At 40.5% G+C, this 27,132-nt stretch overlaps 2 non-coding genes across 2 annotated transcripts; both read left to right on the top strand.

Annotated features, from left to right (window-relative positions):
- Nucleotides 1-773: 773 nt before the first annotated feature.
- On the top strand, nucleotides 774-881 carry LOC130953339 (small nucleolar RNA R71). The gene has a single exon (XR_009075510.1). It is a non-coding gene; the product is annotated as a small nucleolar RNA R71 (small nucleolar RNA).
- Nucleotides 882-18,295: 17,414 nt separating this feature from the next.
- LOC130952263 (small nucleolar RNA R71) lies at nucleotides 18,296-18,403 on the top strand. Its single transcript, XR_009074444.1, has one exon. It is a non-coding gene; the product is annotated as a small nucleolar RNA R71 (small nucleolar RNA).
- The last annotated feature ends 8,729 nt before the right edge of the window (nucleotides 18,404-27,132 follow it).

Below are 27,132 nucleotides of genomic sequence, written 5' to 3'. Positions count from 1 at the left end.
ATCATGTGGGCCATGTTAATGGCCTTGCATTCTCCTTTTGGATTCTCTTCTGTATTGCTTGGTAGAGTGCTAGGAGGGAGTTCAGTAATTTTTTTGCTCAGCTGTCCCACTTGTGCCTCCAAATTCCTAACGGAGGACCTTGTTTCAGTCATGAAACTTTGAGTGGTTTTGATTAGATCAGAGACCATGGTTGTTAAGTCAGAGTGGCTCTGCTTAGAATTCTCTGTCTGTTGCTGAGAAGATGATTGAAAAGGCTTGCCATTGCTAAACCTGTTTCTTCTACCATTATTGTTGTTGAAACCTTGTTGAGGTCTCTGTTGATCCTTCCATGAGAGATTTAGATGATTTCTCCATGAAGGATTATAGGTGTTTCCATAGGGTTCTCCCATGTAGTTCACCTCTTCTATTGAAGGGTTCTCAGGATCATAAGCTTCTTCTTCAGATGAAGCATCCTTAGTGCTGCCTGGTGCAGCTTGTATTCCAGACAGACTTTGAGAAATCATATTGACTTGCTGAGTCAATATTTTGTTTTGAGCCAATATGGCATTCAGAGTATCAATCTCAAGAACTCTTTTCTTCTGATTCGTCCCATTGTTCACAAGATTCCTTTCAGAAGTGTACATGAATTGGTTATTTGCAACCATTTCAATGAGTTCTTAAGCTTCTGTAGGCGTCTTCTTCAGATGAAGAGATCCTCCAGCAGAGCTGTCTAGTGACATCTTGGACAGTTCAGACAGACCATCATAGAATATACCTATGATGCTCTATTCAGAAAGCATGTCAGAAGGACACTTTTTGATCAATTGTTTGTATCTTTTCCAAGCTTCATAGAGGGATTCACCTTCCTTCTGTCTGAAGGTTTGGACTTCCACTCTAAGCTTACTCAATTTTTGAGGTGGAAAGAACTTTGCCAAGAAGGCATTGACTAGCTTTTCCCAAGAGTTTAGGCTTTCTTTAGGTTGTGAGTCCAACCATATCTTAGCTTTGTCTCTTACAGCAAAAGGGAATAGCATAAGTCTGTAGACCTCAGGGTTAACCCCATTAGTCTTGACAGTGTCACATATTTGCAAGAACTCAGCTAAAAACTGATGAGGATCTTCCAATGGAAGTCCATGGAACTTGCAATTCTATTGCATTAGAGAAACTAATTGAGGCTTAAGCTCAAAGTTGTTTGCTCCAATGGCAGGGATAGAGATGCTTCTCCCATAAAAGTCGGGAGTAGGCAATAAAGTCACCAGCACCTTCCTTGCATGTTGGCATTGTTGTTTTTCGGCTGCCATGGGTTCTCTTCTTTGAAGATTTCTGTTAGGTCCTCTACAGAGAATTGTGCCTTAGCTTTTCTTAGCTTTCGCTTCAAGGTCCTTTCACGTTCAGGATCAGCCTCAACAAGAATGCTTTTGTCTTTGCTCCTGCTCATATGAAAGAGAATAGAACAAGAAAATATGGAATCCTCTATGTCACAGTATAGAGATTCCTTGAGGTGTCAGAGGAAAAGAAAATAGAAGGAAGAGTAGAAAATTCGAACTTATCAAGGAAAGAGGAATTCGAATGTGCATTGAGGAGTATGTTTAGTCCATAAATAGAAGGATGGAGAAGAGGGAAGAAATTTTTGAAAATAAATTAAAAACATTTTAAAAACATTTTGAAAAAATGCTAATTGATTTTTGAAAATTAAGAGTGGAAAAGAAATCAAGTGATTTTTGAAAATGATTTTGAAATTAGAAATCAAAAAGATATGATTGAAAACTATTTTGAAAAAGATGTGATTAAGAAGATATGATTGAAAAGTTATGGTTTTAAAAAGATGTGATTGAGAAGATATGATTTGAAAAACAATTTAAAAGATTGATTTTAAAATTAATGACTTGGCTAACAAGAAAAATATGATTCAGACATTAAACTTTTCTCAACAGAAAAGGCAACATACTTAAAATGTTGAATCAAATCATTAATTGTTAGCAAGTCTCTTGGAAAATGGAAAAAGATTGATTTTGAAAATATATGATTGAAAAGATTTGATTTGAAAAAGATTTGATTTTGAAAAAATTTGAAAACTTGAAAAAAAATTTGAATTAACAACAAAATCTTCCCTCTTGTGCCATCCTAGCGTTAAACGCCCAGAATGGTATCCATTCTGGCGTTTAACGCCCAAAACACTACCCTTTTGGGGTTAAACGCCCAGCCAGGTGCCCTGGTTGGCGTTTAAACACCTGTTTTGCTTCCTCACTGGGCGTTTTGAACGCCCAGCTTTTTCTGTGTAATTCCTCTGCTGTATGTTCTGAATCTTCAATTCTCTGTATTATTGACTTGAAAAGACACAAATTAAAATTTTTTTGGATTTTTAATAATGAGGAATAATCAAAATGCAACTAAAATCAAATAAACAATGCATGCAAGACACCAAACTTAGAAGTTTGTATACTATTGACACTAACAAAATGAGAATGCATATGAGAAATAACAAAACACTCAAGACAAGAGAATTTAAAGATTAGAACAAGGAAATCATCAAGAACAACTTGAAAATCAATTAAGACACATGAATGAATTCGAAAAAAAATGCAGGAAGAACAGAAACATGCAATTGACACCAAACTTAAAATGAGACACTAGACTCAACAAGAAACATAAAAATATTTTTGATTTTAAGATTTTATAATTTTTTTGGATTTTTTTTCTAAAATTAAAAGAAAATAAGGATATCAAAATTCTTAATGAGAATTCCAGGAATCATGCAATGTTAGTCTAAAGCTTTAGTCTAAAGAAATTAGACATGGCTAGCCAATCTTCAGCAGGACATTACATTCAAGAGCTAAATTGATGAGAATCAATCAGCTTTGGTGATGATAAGAACATCACCTTGAAACATGGTGCACGAAATTGCAATCACACTTTCGCAATCCCGCACAACTAACCAGCAAGTGCACTGGGTCGTCCAAGTAATACCTTACGAGTAAGGGTCGATCCCACGGAGATTGTCGGCTTGAAGCAAGCTATGGTTATCTTTGTAACTCTTAGTCAGGATATCAAAAATTATCAGGATTGATTGTGAAAAGAAAAAGAACATGAAATAAGTACTTGTTTTGTAGTAATGGAGAATAGGTTGAGGTTTTGGAGATGCTCTTTCTTCTGAACCTCTACTTTCCTACTGTCTTCTTCTTCAAGCACGCAAGGCTCCTTCCATGGCAAGCTGTATGTAGGGTTTCACCGTTGTCAATGGCTACCTCCCATCCTCTCAGTGAAAATGTTCAACGTGCTCTGTCACAGCACGGCTAATCATCTGTCGGTTCTCAATCAGGTTGGAATAGAATCCAGTGATTCTTTTGCGTCTGTCACTAACGCCCAGCCCTCAGGAGTTTGAAGCTCGTCACAGTCATTCAATCCTTGAATCCTACTCAGAATACCACAGACAAGGTTTAGACCTTCCGGATTCTCTTGAATGCCGCTATCAATCCTAGCTTATACAAAAAAAGATTCTGATTAAGGAATCCAAGAGATATCTACTCAATCTAAGGTAGAACGGAGGTGGTTGTTAGGCACACGTTCATAGTTAAGAATGATGATGAGTGTCACGGATCATCACATTCATCAGGTTTAGGAACAAGTGATATCTTAGAATGGAAGCAAGCATGATTGAATGAAAAACAGTAGTAATTGCATTAATCCATCAAGACACAGCAGAGCTCCTTACCCCCAACCATGGGGTTTAGAGACTCATGCCGTAGAAGATACAATGAGAAACGTGTAAAGTGTCATGAGGTGTAGATACAATGTCAAAAGCTCCTATTAATAGTGAACTAGTAACCTAGGGTATACAGAAATGAGTAAATGACGTAAGAATCCACTTCTGGGTCCACTTAGTGTGTGCTTGGGCTGAGCATTGAAGCTTTCATGTGTAGAGACTTTTTCTGGAGTTAAACGCCAGCTTTTATGCCAGTTTGGGCGTTTAACTCCAATTTTTATGCCAGTTCCAGCGTTAAACGCTGGGAATTCTGAAGCTGATTTGCAATGCCGGTTTGGGCCATCAAATCTCGGGGAAAGTATGGACTATTATACATTGCTGGAAAGACCAGAATGTCTACTTTCCAAAGCCGTTGAGAGCGCGCCAATTGGGCTTCTGTAACTCCAGAAAATCCACTTCGAGTGCAGGGAGGTCAGAATCCAACAGCATCTGCAGTCCTTTTCAGTCTCTGAATCAGATTTTTGCTCAGGTCCCTCAATTTCAGCCAGAAAATACCTGAAATCACAGAAAAACACACAAACTCATAGTAAAGTCTAGAAAAGTGAATTTTAACTAAAAACTAATAAAAATGTAAAAAAAACTAACTAAAATATACTAAAAACATACTGAAAATAATGCCAAAAAGCGTATAAATTATCCGCTCATCATAACACCAAACTTAAATTGTTGCTTGTCCCCAAGCAACTGAAGATCAAAATAGAATAAAAAGAAGAGAATATACTATAGACTCCAAAATATCAAAGAAACTTAGCTCCAATTAGATGAGCGGGACTAGTAGCTTTTTGCTTCCGAACAGTTTTGGCATCTCGCTTTATCCTTTGAAGTTCAGAATGATTGGCATCCATAGGAACTCAGAACTCAGATAGTGTTATTGATTCTCCTAGTTAAGTATGATGATTCTTGAACATAGCTATTTTATGAGTCTTGGCTGTGGCCCAAAGCACTCTGTCTTCCAGTATTACCACCGGATACATACATGCCACAGACACATACTTGGGTGAACCTTTTCAGATTGTGACTCAGCTTTGCTAGAGTCCCCAATTAGAGGTGTCCAGGGTTCTTAAGCACACTCCTTTTTGCCTTGGATCACAACTTTATTTCTTTCTTTTTCTTCTTCTTCTTTTTTTTCATTTTTTTTTCACTGCTTTTTCTTGCTTCAAGAATCAATTTGATGATTTTTCATATCCTCAATAACAGTTCTCCCTTTCCATCATTCTTTCAAGAGCCAATAATTTTAACATTCTTAAAACAAGAAATTCAAAAGATATATGTACTGTTCAAGCATTCATTCAGAAAACAAAAAGTATTGTCACCACATCAAACTAATTCAACTAGTTTCAGAGATGAATTCGAAATCCTGTACTTCTTGTTCTTTTGTGATTAAAGTATTTTTCATTTAAGAGAGGTGATGGATTCATAGGACATTCATAGCTTTAAGACATGGACTTTAAATTTTATTAATCATGAATTAAGAACAAGACTCAAAAATAGATATAAGATAAGACTAATAGTAATAGAAAACAAAAAATTTAAATAGGCTCCTAATGATAGAGGTTATCATAGAGTTAGAACTCAACAACCTTGATTTTGAGAAGTGGATGCTCCCTCCACTTGAGGGGAGAGCTTTTGGCGTTTCATCTCGTGAAGTTCACGCCCCTGCTTCTCTTGTTCCTTCAGCAATTTGCAGAGCATGCAGTTCTGATTCTGCTGTTCTTCCTTAAGTTGCTCCATAGTTTCTTGCAACTTGGTGATAGATGCTTCTAGGCTGGCCCAGTAGTCAATTTCAGGAAATTCAGAGAGGAACTCCTGCGCCCTCTTTTTGATAGAGTTGTCTTGCATTTGTCCTTCCATTGACTTCTTAGTGATTGGATGTTCAATGGGTATGAATTCATCTACTCCCATTTTTACCCCAGCCTCTTTACAGAGCAAGGAGATCAAGCTTGGGTAAGCCAGTTTGGCTTCAGTAGAATTCTTGTTTGCAATTGTGTAGATCTCACAAGCAATCAGATGATGAACCTCCACTTCTTTTCCAAGCATAATGCAATGAATCATCACTGCTCTCTTGATAGTAACCTCAGAACGGTTGCTAGTGGGCAATATAGAACGCCCAATAAAGTCTAGCCAACCTCTTGCAATTGGTTTGAGGTCTCCCCTCTTGAGTTGGTTTGGGACACCTTTTGAATTGGTTATCCATTTAGTTCCAGGGAGGCATATGTCCTCTAGAACTTGATCCAACCCTTTATCTGCTCTCACCATCCTCCTATTAAAGGATTCAGGATCATCTTGCAGTTGAGGCAATTTGAAGACCTCTCTTATTTTGTCCAGATGGAAGTAAATAATTCTCCCTCTGACCATGGTTCTGTAGGTATGAAAAGTAGTTCCAGTCATTCTCTGCTTATCTGTCAGCCACAGATTTGAGTAGAATTTCTGAACCATGTTCCTTCCAACCTTTGTCTCAGGGTTGGTTAGAACTTCCCATCCTTTGTTTTGAATTTGCTCTTGGATCTCCGGATATTCATCTTCTTTCAGATTGAATTTGACTTCCAGGATCACTGACCTCAGACCCATTATTTTGTGGTAATGGTCTGCATGTTCTTTGGTTAAGAACTTCTCTTGACTCCAAACATCCTTTGGATTATTCTCTTTCTTACCTCTTGAATTGGTTTGTTTTCCTCTAGGAGCCATGATGTTGATAAATCTTGGCCTAGTGATCACAGAAAGCACACCAAACTTAGAGGTTTGCTTGTCCTCAAGCAAAAGAAGGCAAAGAGGGGAGAGAGGAGGAGAGCAAATTCAAATGGTGTGGGGAAGGAGGGTGGCCGAACGTGTGGGCCAGCTGAGTAAGAAAGTCATTGAAACTCCTCCCAGTATTCTCCCAAGCAATACAGAAGAGAATCCAAAAGGAGAGTGCAAGGCCATTGATATAATCAATATGGCCGAATGCACAAGGGAGGAGGAGGACGAAAATCCTAGTGAGGAAGACCTCCTGGGACGTCCCTTAAGCAAGAAGGAGTTTCCTATTAAGGATCCAAAGGAATCTGATGCTCATATAGAGACCATAGAGATTCCATTAAATCTCCTTCTGCCATTCATGAGCTCTGAAGACTATTCTTCCTCGAAAGAGGATGAAGATGTAACTGGAGAGCAAGTTGCTCAATACTTAGGAGCTATCATGAAGCTGAATGCCAAGTTGTTTGGTAATGAGACTTGGGAAAGTGAACCTCCCTTGCTCATTAGTGAACTGGATACCTGGATTCAGCAAATTTTACCTCAAAAGAAACAAGATCCTGGCAAGTTCTTAATACCTTGTACCATAGGCACCATGACCTTTGAAAAAGCTCTGTGTGATCTGGGGTCAGGGATAAATCTTATGCCACTCTCTGTAATGGAAAAGCTGGGGATCATTGAGGTACAACCTGCCTTGTTCTCATTACAATTGGCAGACAAGTCATTGAGACAAGCTTATGGAATAGTAGAGGACGTGTTAGTAAAGGTTGAAGGCCTTTACATCCCTGCTGATTTCATAATCTTAGACACTAGGAAGGAAGAGGATGATTGCATCATCCTTGGAAGACCTTTCCTAACCACAGCAGGAGCTGTGATAGATGTCAACAGAGGTGAATTAGTCCTTCAATTGAATGGGGACTACCTTGTGTTTAAGGCACATGGCCATCCCTTTGTGACAAAAGAGAGTAAGCATGAAGAGCTTCTCTCAGTTCAGAGTCAGGAAGAGCCCCCACAGTCAAACTCTAAGTTTGGTGTTGGGAGGCCATAACCAAACTCTAAGTTTGGTGTTAAGACCCCATATCCAAACTCTAAGTTTGGTGTTGGGACTATACAACATTGACCTGATCACCTTGTGGCTCCATGAGAGCCACTGTCAAGCTATTGACATTAAAGAAGCGCTTGTTGGGAGGCAACCCAATTTTATTTATCTAATTTTTATTTTATTGTATTTTATTGTTATTTTGTGTTTTATTAGGTACATGATCATGAGGAGTCACGAAAAAATCAAAAAAATTAAAAACAGAATCAAAAACAGCAGAAGAAAAAAATCACACCTTGGAGGAAGCACAGGCTGGCATTCAACGCCAGTAAGATGCATCTGGCTGGCGTTCAACGCCAGAACAGAGCATCATTCTGGCGCTGAACGCCAGAAACAAGCAACATTCTGGCGCTGAACGCCAGGAATGTGCCTAGAGAAGAAAAGCTGGCGCTGAACGGCAGTAACAAGCATGAAACTGGCGTTCAACGCCAGAAACATGCTTTACATGGGCGTTGAACGCCCAGAATGTGCACCACACGGCGTTTAAACGCCAGAATAGTGTGCAAAGGCAATTTACATGCCTATTTGGTGCAGGAGTGGAATTCCTTGACACCTCAGGATCTGTGGACCCCACAGGATCACCTCAGGATCTGTGGACCCCACAGGATCCCCACCTACCATATTCCCACCTTACCTCCTAATCCTAGTTTTTGTGATTACTCTTCCCCATGTCACACTTCCCAACACTCTTCACCAATCACCTCAATTCCTCTTCCCAATCACCCCCTTCACCACTCACATCCATCCACTCTTCCCCATAAACCCCACCTACCTTCAAAAATTCAAAACCATTTTCCCACCCATTCCCACCCTAAATGGCCGAATACACACTACCCCCTCTCCCTATATATACCCTTCCATTCTACTTCATTTTCACAACACACAACCCCCTCTTCCATACCTTGACCGAACCTACACTTCCCCTTCTCCTTCATATTCTCTTCTTCTTCTTCTTCTCTTCTTTCTTCTCTTGCTCGAGGGCGAGCAATATTTTAAGTTTGGTGTGGTAAAAGCATAAGCTTTTTTGTTTTTCCATTACCATCAATGGCACCTAAGGCCGGAGAATCCTCTAGAAAAGGAAAAGGGAAGACAAAAGCTTCCACCTCTGAGTCATGGGAGATGGAAAGATTCATCTCCAAGAGCCATCAAGACCACTTCTATGATGTTGTGGCAAAGAAGAAAGTGATCCCTGAGGTCCCTTTCAAGCTCAAGAAAAATGAGTATCCGGAAATCCGACATGAAATCCGAAGAAGAGGTTGGGAAGTCTTAACCAACCCCATGCAACAAGTCGGAATCTTAATGGTTCAAGAGTTCTATACCAATGCATGGATCACTAGGAACCATGATCAAAGTATGAACCCGAGTCCAAAGAATTATCTCACAATGGTTCGGGGGAAATACTTAGATTTTAGTCCGGAAAATGTGAGGTTGGCGTTTCACTTGCCCATGATGCAAGAAGATGAACGCCCCTACACTAGAAGGGTCAACTTTAATCAAAGGTTAGACCAAGTCCTTATGGACATATGTGTGGAAGGAGCTCAATGGAAGAGAGACTCCAAAGGCAAGCCAGTCCAACTAAGAAGACTGGACCTCAAGCATGTAGCTAGAGGATGGTTGGAGTTCATTCAACGCTCCATCATTCCCACTAGCAACCGATCTGAAGTTACTGTGGATTGGGCCATCATGATTCATGGCATCATGATTGGAGAGGAAGTAGAAGTTCATGAGGTCATCTCCAATGAAATCTACAAAATAGCCGACAAGCCCTCACCCATGGCAAGGCTAGCTTTTCCTCACCTTATTTGCCATCTATGTTACTCAGCTGGAGTTATCATAGAAGGAGACATCCTCATTGAAGAGGATAAGCCCATCACCAAGAAGAGGATGGAGCAAGCAAGAGAGACCCTCCACAGTTCTCAAGAGATGCATGAGGAAGCTCATCATCAAGAAATCCCTGAGATGCCTCAAGGGATGCACTTTCCTCCCAACAACTATTGGGAACAACTCAACACTTCCTTAGAAGATTTGAGCCACAATGTTGAACAATTAAGGGTGGAACATCATGAGCACTCGATCATTCTCCAAGAAATAAGAGAAGATCAAAGAGCAATGAGGGAGGAGCAACAAAGGCAAGGAAGGGACATAGAAGAGCTTAAGAACATCATTGGTCCTTCAAGAAGAAGACACCACTAAAGGTGGATTCATTCCTTGTTCTTTATTTCTTTCTGTTTTCGGTTTTTAATGTTGTGTTTATTTATGTTTTGTGTCTCTACTTCATGATCATTAGTATGTAGCAACTATGTCTTAAAACTATGAATAAATTCCATTAATCCTTCGCCTCTCTTAAATGAAAAATGTTTTAATTCAAAAGAACAAGAAGTACATGAATTTCGAATTTATCCTTGAATTTAGTTTAATTATATTGATGTGGTGACAATACTTTTGTTTTCTGAATGAATGCTTGAACAGTGCATATGTCTTTTGATCTTGTTGTTTATGAATGTTAAAATTGTTGGCTCTTGAAAGAATGATGAACAAGGAAAAATGTTATTGATGATCTGAAAAATTATGAAATTGATTCTTGAAGCAAGAAAAAGCAGTGAAAAAGAAAGCTTGCGAAAAAAAATATGGCGAAAAAAAATAGAAAGAAAAAGAAAAAGCAAGCAGAAAAAGCCAATAGCCCTTAAAACCAAAAGGCAAGGGTAAAAAGGATCCAAAGCTTTGAGCATCAATGGATAGAAGGGCCTAAGGAAATAAAATCCAGTCCATACTTTATTCGTAATTAGATGACGTAAACTGGCGCTCAATGCCAGTTCCATGCTGCATTCTCGAGTCAAACGCCAGAAACACGTCACGAACCAGAGTTGAACTCCCAAAACACGTTACAACTTGGCGTTCAACTCCAAGAGAAGCCTCAGCTCGTGGATAGATCAAGCTCAGCCCAAGCACACACCAAGTGGGCCCCGGAAGTGGATTAATGCATCAATCACTTACTTCTTTAAACCCTAGTAGCTAGTTTAGTATAAATAGAACATTTTACTATTGTATTAGACATCTTTAGTCTCAGTTTTATTTTATTATCCATCCTAGGGGACTATTGATCACGTTTTGGGGGCTGGCCATTCGGCCATGCCTGGACCTTTCACTTATGTATTTTCAACGGTGGAGTTTCTACACACCATAAATTAAGGGTGTGGAGTTGTGCTGTACCTCAAGTTTTAATGCAATTACTACTATTTTCTATCCAATTTGATTTATTCCTGTTCTAAGATATTCGTTGCACTTCAACTTGATGAATGTGATGATCCGTGACACTCATCATCATTCTCACCTATGAACGCGCGTGACTGATAACCACTTCCGTTCTACCTTAGACCGGGCGCATATCTCTTGGATTCCTTGATCAGAATCTTCGTGGTATAAGCTAGAATTGATAGTGGCATTCATGGGAATCCGGAAAGTCTAACCTTGTATGTGGTATTCCGAGTAGGATTCCGAGATTGAATGACTGTGACGAGCTTCAAACTCCTGAAGGATGGGTGTTAGTGACAGACGCAAAAGAATCACGGGATTCTATTCCAACCTGATTGAGAACCAACAGATGATTAGCCATGCTGTGACAGAGCATTTGGACCATTTTCACTGAGAGGATGGGATGTAGCCATTGACAATGGTGATGCCCTACATACAGCTTGCCATAGAAAGGAGTGATGAAAAAACTGAAATTCCCACCATTGAATTACATGAGTAACTTTATCTTTATTTTCTATTTATTTTATTATCATTATTTAAACCAATAATCTCTTAATACATTTAAATCCGCCTGACTGGGATTTACAAGATGACCATAGCTTGCTTCATACCAACAATCTCTGTGGGATCGACCTTTACTCACGTAAGGTATTACTTGGACGACCCAATACACTTGCTGGTTAGTTGTGCGGAGTTGTGACAAAGTGTAATTCATGTTTAAGATCACCAAGTCTTTGGAGCCATTGTTGATGATCATAATTTCGTCCACCACCTCCCATTCTTATTTTTCCGCCACAATTCAAACTAATCTCTCTTTTCTTTTGTCTTGCAAGGGAATTGAAGAGAATGTTGGAGGGAACTGATGGGATAACCCAAGGGGGGTGGTTCGGCCACTTCACCAAGGGAACTACACACATGTCTTCAAGGGGAGTACCTTGGGAAGTGTTGCCATGCAACATTGGGAGAAGGATCGCCTTGGAGACCGAACCAATCACTTCATAAAAGTGGTGATCCTTGTGCTCATTCCGTGCCAAACCCCAACTCTCCACCATTGATTTTTACTATCAATCCACACCCTTCAATCACCCATCCCCCTCTTATTTCATACCTCCCCACATTCCAAAACCCTCCCCTCACATTTCTTTCTTTCAGAACACACACTCAAAACTTCTTCCTCCATCAAAAGCTTTCTCACACAATCTCATAGCTACATCTTTTAAGCTGCAATCATCCATACTTCTAGAAATTCGAAATCAAAGGTTACTGGTGCGCGAAATTGTGATCACTACAACTTCACACAACTAACCAGCAAGTGCACTGGGTCGTCCAAGTAATACCTTACGTGAGTAAGGGTCGATCCCACGGAGATTGTTAGCATTGAAGCAAGCTATGGTCATCTTGTAAATCTTAGTCAGGCAAACTCAAATGTATATGATGATGAACGAAAATAACATAGAAGATAAGGATAGTGATACTTATGTATATCATTGGTGTAAGAGCTTCAGACAAGTGTATGAAGATGCCTTCCCTTCCGTCTCTCTGCTTTCCTACTGCCTTCATCCAATCCTTCTTACTCCTTTCCATGGCAAGCTCGTGTAGGGTTTCACTGTTGTCAGCAGCTACCTCCCATCCGCGCAGTGAAAGCTAATGCACGCACTCTGTCACAGTACTGCCAATCACCGGTTTGGTTCCCTCCCCTACCGGAATAGAATCACTCTTTTGCGTCTGTCACTAACGCCCAGTAGGTTTACAGGTTTGAAGCACGTCACAGTCATTCAGTCATTGAATCCTACTCAGAATACCACAGACAAGGTTAGACCTTCCGGATTCTCTTGAATGCCGCCATCAGTTCTTGCCTATACCACGAAGACTCTGATCTCACGGAATGGCTGGCTCGTTTGTCAGGCGAGCACTCGGTTGTCAGGCGATCAACCATGCATCATGCAATCAGAAATCCAAGAGATATTCACTAAGCCTCAGATGCTTGTAGAACAAGAATGGTTGTCAATCACCTTGTTCATGGGTGAGAATGGTGATGGGCGTCAATCATCACCTTCATCATGTTGAAGAACAAGTGATATCTTGGTAAAGAACAAGCGGAATTGAATGGAAGAACAATAGTAATTGCATTAATACTCGAGGTACAGCAGAGCTCCACACCTTAATCTATGGTGTGTAGAAACTTCACCGTTGAAAATACATAAGAACAAGGTCTAGGCATGGCCGAATGGCCAGCCTCCCAAAGAGGGTTCAATCATAAAAACATGATCAAAAGGCTCTCTCTAATACAATAGTAAAAGGTCCTACTTATAGAAAACTAGTACATAGATGAGTAAATGACATAAAAATCCACTTCCGGGCCCACTTGGTGTGTGCTTGGGCTGAGCAATGAAGCAATTTCGTGTAGAGACTCTCCTTGGAGTTAAACGCCAGCTTTAGTGCCAGTTTGGGCGTTTAACTCCCAATTAGGTGCCAGTTCCGGCGTTTAACGCTGGAATTTCTTGAGGTGACTTTGAACGCCGGTTTGGGCCATCAAATCTTGGGCAAAGTATGGACTATTATATATTGCTGGAAAGCCCAGGATGTCTACTTTCCAACGCCGTTGAGAGCGCGCCAATTGGGCTTCTGTAGCTCCAGAAAATCCACTTCGAGTGCAGGGAGGTCAGAATCCAACAGCATCTGCAGTCCTTTTGAGTCTCTGGATCAGATTTTTGCTCAGGTCCCTCAATTTCAGCCAGAAAATACCTGAAATCACAGAAAAACACACAAACTCATAGTAAAGTCCAGAAAAGTGAATTTTAACTAAAAACTAATAAAAATATAATGAAAACTAACTAGATCATACTAAAAATCTACTAAAAACAATGCCAAAAAGCATACAAATTATCCGCTCATCACAACACCAAACTTAAATTGTTGCTTGTCCCCAAGCAACTGAAGATCAAATAAGATAAAAAGAAGAGAATATGCAATGAACTCCAAAAACATTTATGAAGATCAGTATTAATTAGATGAGCGGGGCTTTTATCTTTTTGCCTCTGAATAGTTTTGGCATCTCACTCTATCCCTTGTAATTCAGAATGATTGGCTTCCTTAGGAACTTAGAATCCAGATAGTGTTATTGATTCTCCTAGTTAAGTATGATGATTCTTGAACACAGCTACTTATTGAGTCTTGGCTGTGGCCCAAGGCACTCTGTCTTCCAGTATTACCACCGGATACATACATGCCACAGACACATAATTGGGTGAACCTTTTCAGATTGTGACTCAGCTTTGCTAAAGTCCCCAATTAGAGGTGTCCAGGGTTCTTAAGCACACTCTTATTTGCCTTGGATCACAACTCTTATTCTTTCTTTTTCTTTCTTCTTTTTTTTTTCTTTTCGGTTTTTTTTTTTTTCGTTTGCTTCCTTCTTTTTTTTCTGCTTTTTCTTGCTTCAAGAATCATTTTTAATGATTTTTCAGATCTTCAGTAACATGTCTCCTTTTTCATCATTCTTTCAAGAGCCAACATTCATGAACCACAAGTTCAAAAGACATATGCACTGTTCAAGCATACATTCAGAGAACAAAAGTGTTGCCACCACATCAAAATAATTAAACTATTATAAAATTCAGAATTCATGCAATTCTTTCCTTTTCAATTAAGCACGTTTTTATTAAGAGAGGTGATGGATTCATAGGACATTCATAACTTTAAGGCATAGACACAAAGACACTAATGATCACAAGACACAAACATGGATAAACATAAGGCATAAAAATCGAAAAACAGAAGAATAAAGAACAAGGAAATCAAGGAACGGGTCCACCTTAGTGATGGCGGCTCTTTCTTGCTCTTGAAGATCCTATGGAGTGCTTGAGCTCCTCAATGTCTCTTCCTTGTCTTTGTTGCTCCTCCCTCATGATTCTTTGGTCTTCTCTAATTTCATGGAGGAGAATGGAGTGTTCTTGATGCTCCACCCTTAGTTGTCCCATGTTGGAACTCAATTCTCCTACGGAGGTGTTTAGTTGCTCCCAATAGTTTTGTGGAGGAAAGTGCATCCCTTGAGGAATCTCAGGGATCTCATGGTGAGAGGGGTCTCTTGTGTACTCCATCCTTTTCTTGGTGATGGGCTTGTCCTCATCAATGGGGGTATCTCCCTCTATGTCAACTCCAACTGAATAACAGAGGTGACAGATGAGATGAGGAAAGGCTAACCTTGCCAAGGTGGAGGTCTTGTCCGCCACCTTATAGAGTTCTTGGGCTATAACCTCATGAACCTCTATTTCTTCTCCAATCATGATGCTATGAATCATGATGGCCCGGTCTATGGTAACTTCGGACCGGTTGCTAGTGGGAATGATTGAGCGTTGTATGAACTCTAACCATCCTCTAGCCACGGCTTGAGGTCATGCCTTCTCAATTGAACCGGCTTTCCTCTTGAATCTTGCTTCCATTGTGCGCCCTCTTCACATATGGTTGTGAGGACTTGGTCCAACCTTTGATCAAAGTTGACCCTTCTAGTGTAAGGATGCTCATCTCCTTGCATCATAGGCAAGTTGAGCGCCACCCTCACACTCTCCGGACTAAAATCCAAGTATTTCCCCCGAACCATAGTGAGATAATTCTTTGGATTCGGGTTCACACTTTGGTCATGGTTCTTGGTGATCCATGCATTGGCATAGAACTCTTGAACCATCAAGATTCCGACTTGTTGAATGGGGTTGGTGAGTACTTCCCAACCTCTTCTTCGGATCTCATGGCGGATCTCCGGATATTCACCCTTTTTGAGTGAAAAGGGGACCTCGGGGATCACCTTCTTCAAGGCCATAACTTCATAGAAGTGGTCTTGATGCACCCTTGAGAGGAATCTATCCATCTCCCATGACTCGGAGGTGGAAGCCTTTGCCTTCCCTTTCCTCTTTCTAGAGGTTTCTCCGGCCTTGGATGCCATAAACGGTTATGAAAAAGCAACACTTTTACCACACCAAACTTAAAATGTTTGCTCGTCCTCGAGCAAAAGAAGAAAGAATAGAGTAGAAGAAGAAGAAATGAGGAAGAGGGGGAAGGTTTGTGTGTTCGGCCAATAAGGGAAAGAAAGGGTGTTTAGGTTGTGTGAAAATGAAGGGTTGAAGAAGGGTACATATAGGAGAGAGGGGTGTAATGGTTCGGCCATGGAGGGTGGGTTTGGGAGTTAAAGTGGTTTGAATTTGAAGGGTGAGGTTGGTGGGGATTTATGAAGGATGGATGTGAGTGGTGAAGAGAAAGATGGGATTTGATAGGTGAAGGGTTTTTGGGGAAGAGGTATTGAGGTGATTGGTGAGTGGGGGAAGAAGAGAGAGAGTGATGGTGGGGTCCTGTGGGGTCCACAGATCCTGTGGTGTCAAGGAAAAGTCATCCCTGCACCAAATGTTGCTCAAAATCACGTTTTGAGCTATTTCTGGCGTTAAACGCCGGGCTGGTGCCCATTCCTGGCGTTTAACGCCAGGTTGTTGCCCTTTACTGGCGTTTAACGCCAGTCTGGTGCCCCTTTCTGGCGTTAAACGCCCAGAATGGTGCCAGACTGGGCGTTAAACGCCCAACAGCTAGCATTACTGGCGTTTGAACGCCAGCTTCTTCTCCTCCAGGGTGTGCTGTTTTTCTTCCTGTTTTTCATTCTGTTTTTGCTTTTTTCATTGTTTTTGTGACTTCTTATGATCATCAACCTACAAAAAAGATAAAATAACAAAAGGAAATAGTTAACTATAAAACATTGGGTTGCCTCCCAACAAGCGCTTCTTAATGTCATTAGCTTGACAGAGGACTCTCATGGAGCCTCAGAAATGCTCAGAACCGTGTTGGAACCTCCCAACACCAAACTTAGAGTTTGAATGTGGGGGTTCAACACCAAACTTAGAGTTTGGTTGTGGCCTCCCAACACCAAACTTAGAGTTTGACTGTGGGGGCTCTGCTTGGCTCTGTTTTGAGAGAAGCTCTTCATGCTTCCTCTCCATGATGATAGAGGGATGTCCTTGGGCCTTAAACACCAAGGATTCTTCATTCACTTGAATGATCAACTCTCCTCTATCAACATCAATCACAGCTTTTGCTGTGGCTAGGAAGGGTCTGCCAAGGATGATGGATTCATCCATGCACTTCCCAGTCTCTAGGACTATGAAGTCAGTAGGAATGTAATGGTCTTCAATCTTCACCAAAACATTCTCTACAAGTCCATGAGCTTGTTTTCTTGAATTGTCTGCCATCTCTAATGAGATTCTTGCAGCTTGCACCTCAAGGATCCCTAATTTCTCCATTACAGAGAGGGGCATGAGGTTTACACTTGACCCTAAGTCACACAAGGCCTTCTTGAAGGTCATGGTGCCTATGGTACAAGGTATAGAAAACTTCCCAGGATCCTGCCTCTTTTGAGGCAGTTTCTGCCTAGACAAGTCATCCAGTTCTTTGGTGAGCAAGGGAGGTTCATCCTCCCAAGTCTCATTTCCAAATAACTTGTCATTCAGTTTCATGATTGCTCCAAGGTATTTAGCAACTTGCTCTTCAGTGACATACTCATCCTCTTCAGAGGAAGAATACTCATCAGAGCTCATGAATGGCAGAAGTAAGTCCAATGGAATCTCTATGGTCCCATTTTGAGCCTCAGATTCCCATTGGAACTCAGAGGAGATTGGTACACGCTCACTGAGGTCTTCCTCAGTGGCGTCCTCCTCTTCTCTTTCCTCTCCATATTCGGCCATATCTATGGCTTTGCACTCTCCTTTTGGATTTTCTTCTGTATTACTTGGGAGAGTGCTAGGAGGGAGTTCAGTGACTTTCTTGCTCAGCTGACCCACTTGTCCTTCCAAATTTCTGATGGAGGACCTTGTTTCATTCATGAAACTTTGAGTGGTCTTTCTTAGATCAGAGACCATTGTTGCTAAGTCAGAAGTATTCTGCTTAGAACTCTCTGTCTGTTGCTGAGAAGATGATGGAAAAGGCTTGCTATTGCTAAACCTGTTTCTTCCACCATTATTGTTATTGAGACCTTGTTGAGGTCTCTCTTGATTCTTCCATGAGAAATTGGGGTGATTTCTCCATGAAGAATTGTAGGTGTTTCCATAGGGTTCTCCTAGGTAATTCACCTCTTCCATAGAAGGGTTCTCAGGATCATAGGCTTCTTCCTCAGATGAAGCTTCCTTAGTACTGCTTGGTGCATTTTGCATTCCAGACAGACTTTGAGAAATCAAATTGACTTGTTGAGTCAATATCTTGTTCTGAGCCAATATGGCATTCAGAGTGTCAATCTCAAGAACTCCTTTCTTCTGACTAGTCCCATTGTTCACAGGATTCCTTTCAGAAGTGTACATGAATTGGTTATTTGCAACCATTTCAATCAATTCTTGAGCTTCTGCAGGCGTCTTCTTCAGATGAAGAGATCCTCCAGCAGAGCTATCCAAAGACATCTTGGATAGTTCAGAGAGACCATCATAGAAAATACCTATGATGCTCCATTCAGAAAGCATGTCTGAAGGACATCTTCTGATTAATTGTTTGTATCTCTCCCAAGCTTCATAGAGGGATTCTCCATCCTTCTGTCTGAAGGTCTGGACTTCCACTCTAAGCTTACTCCATCTTTGTGGTGGAAAGAACTTTGCCAAGAAGGCATTGACTAGCTTTTCCCAAGAGTCCAGGCTTTCTTTAGGTTGAGAATCCAACCATATTCTAGCTCTGTCTCTTACAGCAAAAGGGAATAGCATCAGTCTGTAGACCTCAGGGTTAACCCCATTAGTCTTGACTGTGTCACAGATTTGCAAGAATTCAGCTAAGAACTGATGAGGATCTTCCATTGGAAGTCCATGGAACTTGCAATTCTGTTGCATTAGAGAAACTAATTGAGGCTTAAGCTCAAAGTTGTTTGCTCCAATGGCAGGAATAGAGATGCTTCTCCCATAGAAATCAGGAGTAGGTGCAGTGAAGTCACCCAGCACCTTCCTTGCATTGTTGGCATTGTTGTTGTTTTCGGCTGCCATGGGTTCTTCTTCCTTGAAGAATTCGGTCAGGTCCTCTAAAGAGAGTTGTGCTTTGGCTTCTCTTAGCTTTCTCTTCAAGGTCCTTTCAGGTTCAGGGTCAGCTTCAACAAGAATGCCTTTGTCTTTGTTCCTGCTCATATGAAAGAGAAGAAAACAAGAAAATATGGAATCCTCTATGTCACAGTATAGAGATTCCTTGAGGTGTCAGAGGAAAAGAAAAGTAGAAGACAGAAGTAGAAAATTCGAACTTATCAAAGAAGATGGAGTTCGAATTTTGCATTAAAGAATAGTGTTAGTCCATGAATAGAAGGATGTGAGAAGAAGGGAAGTAATTTTCGAAAATTTAAGTAAAAGATTTTGAAAACATTTTGAAAAACACTTAATTGATTTTCGAAAATAAGAGTGGAAAAGAAATCAAGTGATTTTTGAAAAAGATTTTGAAATTAGAAATTAAAAAGATTTGATTGAAAACTTATTTAAAAAAAAGATGTGATTGAAAAATTATGGTTTTAAAAAGATATGATTGAAAAGATATGATTTGAAAACAATTTTAAAAGATATGATTTGAAAACAATTTGAAAAGATATGATTTGAAAATTAATGACTTGCCTAACAAGAAAAGATATGATTCAAACATAAAACCTTTCTTAATAGAAAAGGCAAAAAATGTTCAATCAAATCATTAATTGTTAGTAAGTATCTTTGAAAAAGGAAAGAAATTGATTTTGAAAACATTTGATTGAAAAGATATGATTTGAAAGAGATTTGGTTTTGAAAAACTTTGAAAACTTGAAAAAAAATTGATTTGAAAACAAAATCTTCCCCCTAGCACCATCCTGGCGTTAAACGCCCAGAATGGTATACATTCTGGCGTTTAACGCCCAAAATGCTACCTCTTTGGGCGTTAAACGCCCAACCAGGTACCCTGGCTGGCGTTTAAACGCCAGTCTGCCTTCTTCACTGGGCATTTTTGAATGCTCAGCTTTTTCTGTATAATTCCTCTGCAGTATGTTCTGAATCTTCAATTCTTTGTATCATTGACTTGAAAAGACACAAATTAAAAATATTTTTGGATTTTTAATTAATCAAAATGCAACAAGAATCAATTAACAATGCATGCAAGACACCAATCTTAGCAGTTTGTGTGCTACTGACACTATATGAGACACATGAACACTCAAGTCAATAGAATTTAAAGATCAAAACAAGAAATATATGCATGGATTCGAAAAATATAACAAAAACATGCATTTGACACCAAACTTAAGATGAGACTCTAGACTCAAACAAGAAATATTTTTGGATTTTATGGTTTTGCAAATTTTTTTGTATTTTTCGAAAATTAAGTGGGAAAAGGTATCAAAATTCTTAATGAGAATTCCAGGAATCAGTGCAATGCTAGTCTAAGACTCCGGTCCAGGAATTAGACATGGCTTCACAGCCAGCCAAGCTTTCAAAGAAAGCTTCGGTCCAAAACACTAGACATGACCAAAGGTCAGCCAAGCCTTAGCAGATCACTGCTCCAAAAGCAAGATTGATTAAAATCAACAAGCTCTTGTGGTGATAAGTTGAAACCTCGGTCCAATCAGATTAAACATGGCTTCTCAGCCAGCCAGATTTCAACAAATCATCATGAAACTCTAGAATTCATCTTCAAGAATTTCGAAAAAAATACCTAATCTAAGCAACAAGATGAACCGTCAGTTGTCCAAACTAGAACAATCCCAGGCATTGTTACCAAAAGCTTGCTCAAAACTTGAACAATCCCCGGCAACGGCGCCAAAAACTTGGTGCGCGAAATTGTGATCACTACAACTTCACACAACTAACCAGCAAGTGCACTGGGTCGTCCAAGTAATACCTTACGTGAGTAAGGGTCGATCCCACGGAGATTGTTAGCATTGAAGCAAGCTATGGTCATCTTGTAAATCTTAGTCAGGCAAACTCAAATGTATATGATGATGAACGAAAATAACATAGAAGATAAAGATAGTGATACTTATGTATATCATTGGTGTAAGAGCTTCAGAAAAGTGTATGAAGATGCCTTCCCTTCCGTCTCTCTGCTTTCCTACTGCCTTCATCCAATCCTTCTTACTCCTTTCCATGGCAAGCTCGTGTAGGGTTTCACTGTTGTCAGCAGCTACCTCCCATCCGCGCAGTGAAAGCTAATGCACGCACTCTGTCACAGTACTGCCAATCACCGGTTTGGTTCCCTCCCCTACCGGAATAGAATCACTCTTTTGCGTCTGTCACTAACGCCCAGTAGGTTACAGGTTTGAAGCACGTCACAGTCATTCAGTCATTGAATCCTACTCAGAATACCACAGACAAGGTTAGACCTTCCGGATTCTCTTGAATGCCGCCATCAGTTCTTGCCTATACCACGAAGACTCTGATCTCACGGAATGGCTGGCTCGTTTGTCAGGCGAGCACTCGGTTGTCAGGCGATCAACCATGCATCATGCAATCAGAAATCCAAGAGATATTCACTAAGCCTCAGATGCTTGTAGAACAAGAATGGTTGTCAATCACCTTGTTCATGGGTGAGAATGGTGATGGGCGTCAATCATCACCTTCATCATGTTGAAGAACAAGTGATATCTTGGTAAAAGAACAAGCGGAATTGAATGGAAGAACAATAGTAATTGCATTAATACTCGAGGTACAGCAGAGCTCCACACCTTAATCTATGGTGTGTAGAAACTCCACCGTTGAAAATACATAAGAACAAGGTCTAGGCATGGCCGAATGGCCAGCCTCCCAAAGAGGGTTCAATCATAAAAACATGATCAAAAGGCTCTCTCTAATACAATAGTAAAAGGTCCTACTTATAGAAAACTAGTACATAGATGAGTAAATGACATAAAAATCCACTTCCGGGCCCACTTGGTGTGTGCTTGGGCTGAGCAATGAAGCAATTTCGTGTAGAGACTCTCCTTGGAGTTAAACGCCAGCTTTAGTGCCAGTTTGGGCGTTTAACTCCCAATTAGGTGCCAGTTCCGGCGTTTAACGCTGGAATTTCTTGAGGTGACTTTGAACGCCGGTTTGGGCCATCAAATCTTGGGCAAAGTATGGACTATTATATATTGCTGGAAAGCCCAGGATGTCTACTTTCCAACGCCGTTGAGAGCGCGCCAATTGGGCTTCTGTAGCTCCAGAAAATCCACTTCGAGTGCAGGGAGGTCAGAATCCAACAGCATCTGCAGTCCTTTTGAGTCTCTGGATCAGATTTTTGCTCAGGTCCCTCAATTTCAGCCAGAAAATACCTGAAATCACAGAAAAACACACAAACTCATAGTAAAGTCCAGAAAAGTGAATTTTAACTAAAAACTAATAAAAATATAATGAAAACTAACTAGATCATACTAAAAATCTACTAAAAACAATGCCAAAAAGCATACAAATTATCCGCTCATCAGTTACTCATGGCATCGTCGAGCTCTAAAAGAAGAAAAGGAAAGGAGCCTATAGAGCAATGATGAGCGGATAATTTATACGCTTTTTGGCATTGTTTTTAGGTAGTTTTTAGTAAGTTCAAGCTACTTTTAGGGATGTTTTCATTAGTTTTTATGTTAAATTCAAATTTCTGGACTTTACTATGAGTTTGTGTGTTTTTCTGTGATTTCAGGTAATTTCTGTCTGAAATTGAGGGACTTGAGCAAAACTCTGAAAAAGGCTGACAAAAGGACTGCTGATGCTGTTGGAATCTGACCTCCCTGCACTCGAAATGGATTTTCTGGAGCTACAGAACTCCAAATGGCGCGCTCTTAATGGCGTCGGAAAGTAGACATCCAGAGCTTTCCAGCAATATATAATAGTCCATACTTTATTCGGAAATTGATGACGTAACTTGGCGTTGAACGCCAAGTGCATACTGCTGTCTGGAGTTAAACGCCAGAAAAACGTCATGATCCGGAGTTGAACGCCCAAAACACGTTATAACTTGGAGTTCAACTCCAGTAAAAGCCTCAGCTCGTGGATAGATCAAGCTCAGCCAAGCATACACCAAGTGGGCCCTGGAAGTGGATTTATGCATAAAATTACTTACTCATGTAAACCCTAGTAGCTAGTTTAGTATAAATAAGACTTTTTACTAATGTATTAGTAATCTTTTGATCACTTTAGATCTAAGGAACATCTTGGGACGATTAGTTCTCAGATCATGGGGGCTGGCCATTCGGCCATGCCTGAACCTTTCACTTATGTATTTTCAACGGTGGAGTTTCTGCACACCATAGATTAAGGGCGTGGAGCTCTGCTGTACCTCAAGTTTCAATACAATTATTATTACTTTCTATTCGATTCTCTTTTATTCTTATTCCAAGATATACGTTGCACAACACTTTGATGAATGTGATGATCCGTGACACTCATCATCATTCTCACCTATGAACGTGCGTGACTGACAACCACTTCCGTTCTACCTTAGGCCGGGCGCATATCTCTTTGATTCCCCAACAGAATCTTCGTGATATAAGTTAGATAGATGGCGGCATTCATGAGGATCCGGAAAGTCTAAACCTTGTCTGTGGTATTCTGAGTAGGATTGCGGGATTGAATGACTGTGACGAGCTTCAAACTCCTGAAGGCTGGGCGTGATGACAAACGCAAAAGAATCAAGGGATTCTATTCCAACCTGATTGAGAACCGACAGATGATTAGCCGTGCTGTGACAGAGCATAGGACCATTTTCACTGAGAGGATGGGATGTAGCCATTGACAACAGTGATGCCCTACATACAGCTTGCCATGGAAAGGAGTAAGAAGGATTGGATGAAAGCAGTGAGAAAGTAGAGATTTAAGAGGAGCACAGCATCTCCATACGCCTATCTGAAATTCCCACTATTGATTTACATAAGTATTTCTATCCCTTTTTATTTTCTTTTTATTATTAGTTTTCAAACTCATCATAAACCAATTTAATTTGCCTAACTGAGATTTACAAGGTGACCATAGCTTGCTTCATACCAACAATCTCTGTGGGATCGACCCTTACTCACGTAAGGTTTATTACTTGGACGACCCAGTGCACTTGCTGGTTAGTTGTGCGGAGTTGTGAATTGAATTTTAGACACCGTGATATTGAGCACCAAGTTTTTGGAGCCATTACCGGAGATTGTTTCGAGATACAAAGAGTATGTGATCACAATTTCGTCCACCAAGCAACCCCCTTTTGATGAGAAGAAATTTAGAACCTTTCACCATGCATTACAATTTGGGTGGATGGCTGATAAAGAGATCATATACAAGCTAGGTTTTCAAGTCAAGAAAACTGAGTGCCCCAAAATCACAGAGAAGGTGGAAAAGAGAATATGGGAGCTCCTCACTGATCCGGTCACAAAAGTAAACGCAACTCTTGTAAGAGAGTTTTATGCAAACGCAGTCAGGTATGATAGGGCAGATGAATCCTATATAAGCTTCGTAAGAGGGGTAACAGTGGATTTTAGTCCCATGAACATCATGAGGGTGTTAAAGCTACGAACCATACCATTCGCAGAAGAGAGCTATCAATCCAGAATAGATAGTAGTTCCAACTATGACCAGATTGTGGAAGATATCTGCATACCAGGAGCGGATTGGGTAAGAGATTCCCATAGGAAGCCCAAATTAATTAAGAGAGGGGATCTCACCCCTGAAGCAAAGGGGTGGTTCGAGATTGTAAGGAGATCCATCCTTCCCGCCGGAAACAACTCAGAGATAAACCGTAAGAGAGCAACAATAGTACAATGTATACTCAAAGGGGGAGAGATCAAGGTTCACGAACTCATAGCTCATGGCATTCGGAAGTTCGCTGAGAATAGTGATTCTGGAGGAAGGTTAGGCTACCCCCCAGCACCATTTTCCGTTTGTGCGCAAGGGCTGGGGTGGTGTTCGAAGATGGAAACCCCATCGTTGCACCTCCCTTACCTCAACGAAGACTAAGAAAGAGGCCAGCCCATCAAATTGTAGAAGGACAAAACCCAGAGGAGCAAGCCCCAGCCACTTTAGACATGCACTAATTACAAGAAGCCATTGATGGCTTGTCTAGGCAATACATGGAGAATCAAGGGGCACAGAAGGAGCTTTAACTGCAAATGATGGATCGCCAAGAAGAATCATTCTCTAGATGGATGAATCAACAAAGGGAGTGGCAAAAGCAATTGATGGAGCAGCAACTGGAACAAGGGAGACAATGGGGTGAATCCTTCCACAGGTTGAACCAAAAGCAATATCAACAACAAGAAGCCATCCAAAAGCTAATCAACATCCAACCACATCAAAGTGCACACATTCATATGAGTGAGACTATATGAGTGAGACTGGATATCATGTAAACACTCAAGCCAGGCTCGGATACTTAGTCGAACAACTGCCTATATTGCACCCTGGGATCACAAGATATGAGGAAGTAAAGGATGAATTAGCACGAGAGGAAAGAGAAAGAGCAGAAAAAGAGTCATGAATTAGTAAGGAAGGCACTAGAAGATTGGAAAAGAGCCAGAATGACACGGATACAGGGAAGCGCAAGTAGACACAAAGAGGACAAACAAGAGAGAGAGCATGAGCATCCCCAGAAGTAAAAGGTGGTGGAGTTCCCTCTTCGTTCTATCTTTTTCAAGTTTAAATAAGGAAAATCATGTATGAAATAGCATGCTTCCACAGTAGCTTAGGAATTTTCAATTCTGCCTTTAAGATTTCATTGCCTAGGTCTATGTGTGCTGGTCTAAGTTTCCGGTTTTCATTTTCATCCTACTTAAATGTATGCTTGTCCTTTAAGCTAAATAAAAGAAAATGTGATGAAAAACCAGAGTGGGGTTCATTTTGTGAAGTAAGTTCTCAATGTTTGTGGTATGGTAATTGATTAGCTAAGTTGGTTCAGGAGTGTTGGCTGAAAGCTTATCTTAAAGAGTCACCCCCTCACAAAGCACTTAGCCTAAAAGAATGCAATAAACCCTAAAAGGAAAGGGGGGATCAATGAATAAGGATCTCATAAGATGCAATCAAGCGAGTATTCAAGAGCACGATAAGGACCTGAAAACCAGTAAAGGAATGAACCTAAGTTTCTATGCATGAAACCCCATAAACCAAGAACTTGACTTCTATAATAAGAACTTGTTTCTCTTGTTCTTTCATTCATCATTCTTATGCTTCAGTACTTGCTTAGGGACAAGCAAGCTTTAAGTTTGATGTTGTGATGCCATGGCATCTTGGCCAGTTTCACTGACCTTTTATTTACTATTTTAGGGTAGTTTCATACATTTTCTTAGTAAATAAGCAAGTTTTGGGTAAAAATACACTTACATCTTGATTCAAGCAAACATTGTGAACTTTACATGATTTCATGGGAATTATGCAGGAATTGAATGATAAAATGGATAATGCATGATCTCATGACCTGGAACAGAGCTTTGATGTACTTTATTTGCTTGATTTCAGGACAAAGAAAGCAAGGAAGAGCCACGTTAGCAGCCACGTTAGTCTAACTAACGTGACCACTAACGTGGAATGGGACTAAGTTTGCAGCGTTAATGGAAAAAGTGATCGCCAATAACGCCTTAAAAGCCATCATAACCCACGTTAGTTACATTAATGTGGGAGCTAACGTGGAAAGGAAAGGGGAGCTCCAACGTTAGTGGTAAAGGTGAACACCATTAACGTTCCAAAAGGCCACACTTAGCCACGTTAAGAGTCACGTTAATCCAATTAATGTGAACTCTAACGTGGAAGGAGAAAGAAATCGCCAATGTTAGTGACACTCACCTTTGTCACTAACGTTGGACTAAGCCAATACTGCCTACGTTAGTGGTCACGTTAAGACCACTAACGTGAAGGGTAACGTGGAGTAAGGAATGATAGGCCAACGTTAGTGACACTCACCTTTGTCACTAACGTTGGAGATGGCAATTACCACCACGTTAGTGGTCATGTTAATGCCATTAACATGAGGCACTAACGTGGGAAGAAGGGGTGTTTTGAAGCGTTAGTGACAAAGGTGAGTGTCACTAACGCCCTCAAAGCTTTGGCATGCCCACGTTAAGGGCCACATTAGTTACACTAACGTAGATCACTAACATGGGGAAGAGAAGCAAGAAGCAACGTTATTGGTAAAGGTGAATGCCAATAACGTTTGCGAAAGACTAAGAAGCAACGTTATTGGTAAAGGTGAATGCCAATAACGTTTGCGAAGGACTAAGAGGCAACGTTAGTGGTCACGTTAGTGCCACTAACGTTGAAGTTAACGTGGATCAATTTGCATTGGTTTGGAGCGTTAGTGAAAAAGGTTATCGTCATTAACGTTTTCGAACCCAAATTTACACTTAACATTAACACCACTAACGTCC

Source organism: Arachis stenosperma, chromosome 9 (genome assembly GCF_014773155.1).
Source record: "Arachis stenosperma cultivar V10309 chromosome 9, arast.V10309.gnm1.PFL2, whole genome shotgun sequence".
NCBI classification, from domain to species: Eukaryota; Viridiplantae; Streptophyta; class Magnoliopsida; order Fabales; family Fabaceae; genus Arachis; species Arachis stenosperma.
Note: the sequence above shows the minus strand (reverse complement) of the source record. Positions and strands in the feature narration are given on the sequence as shown.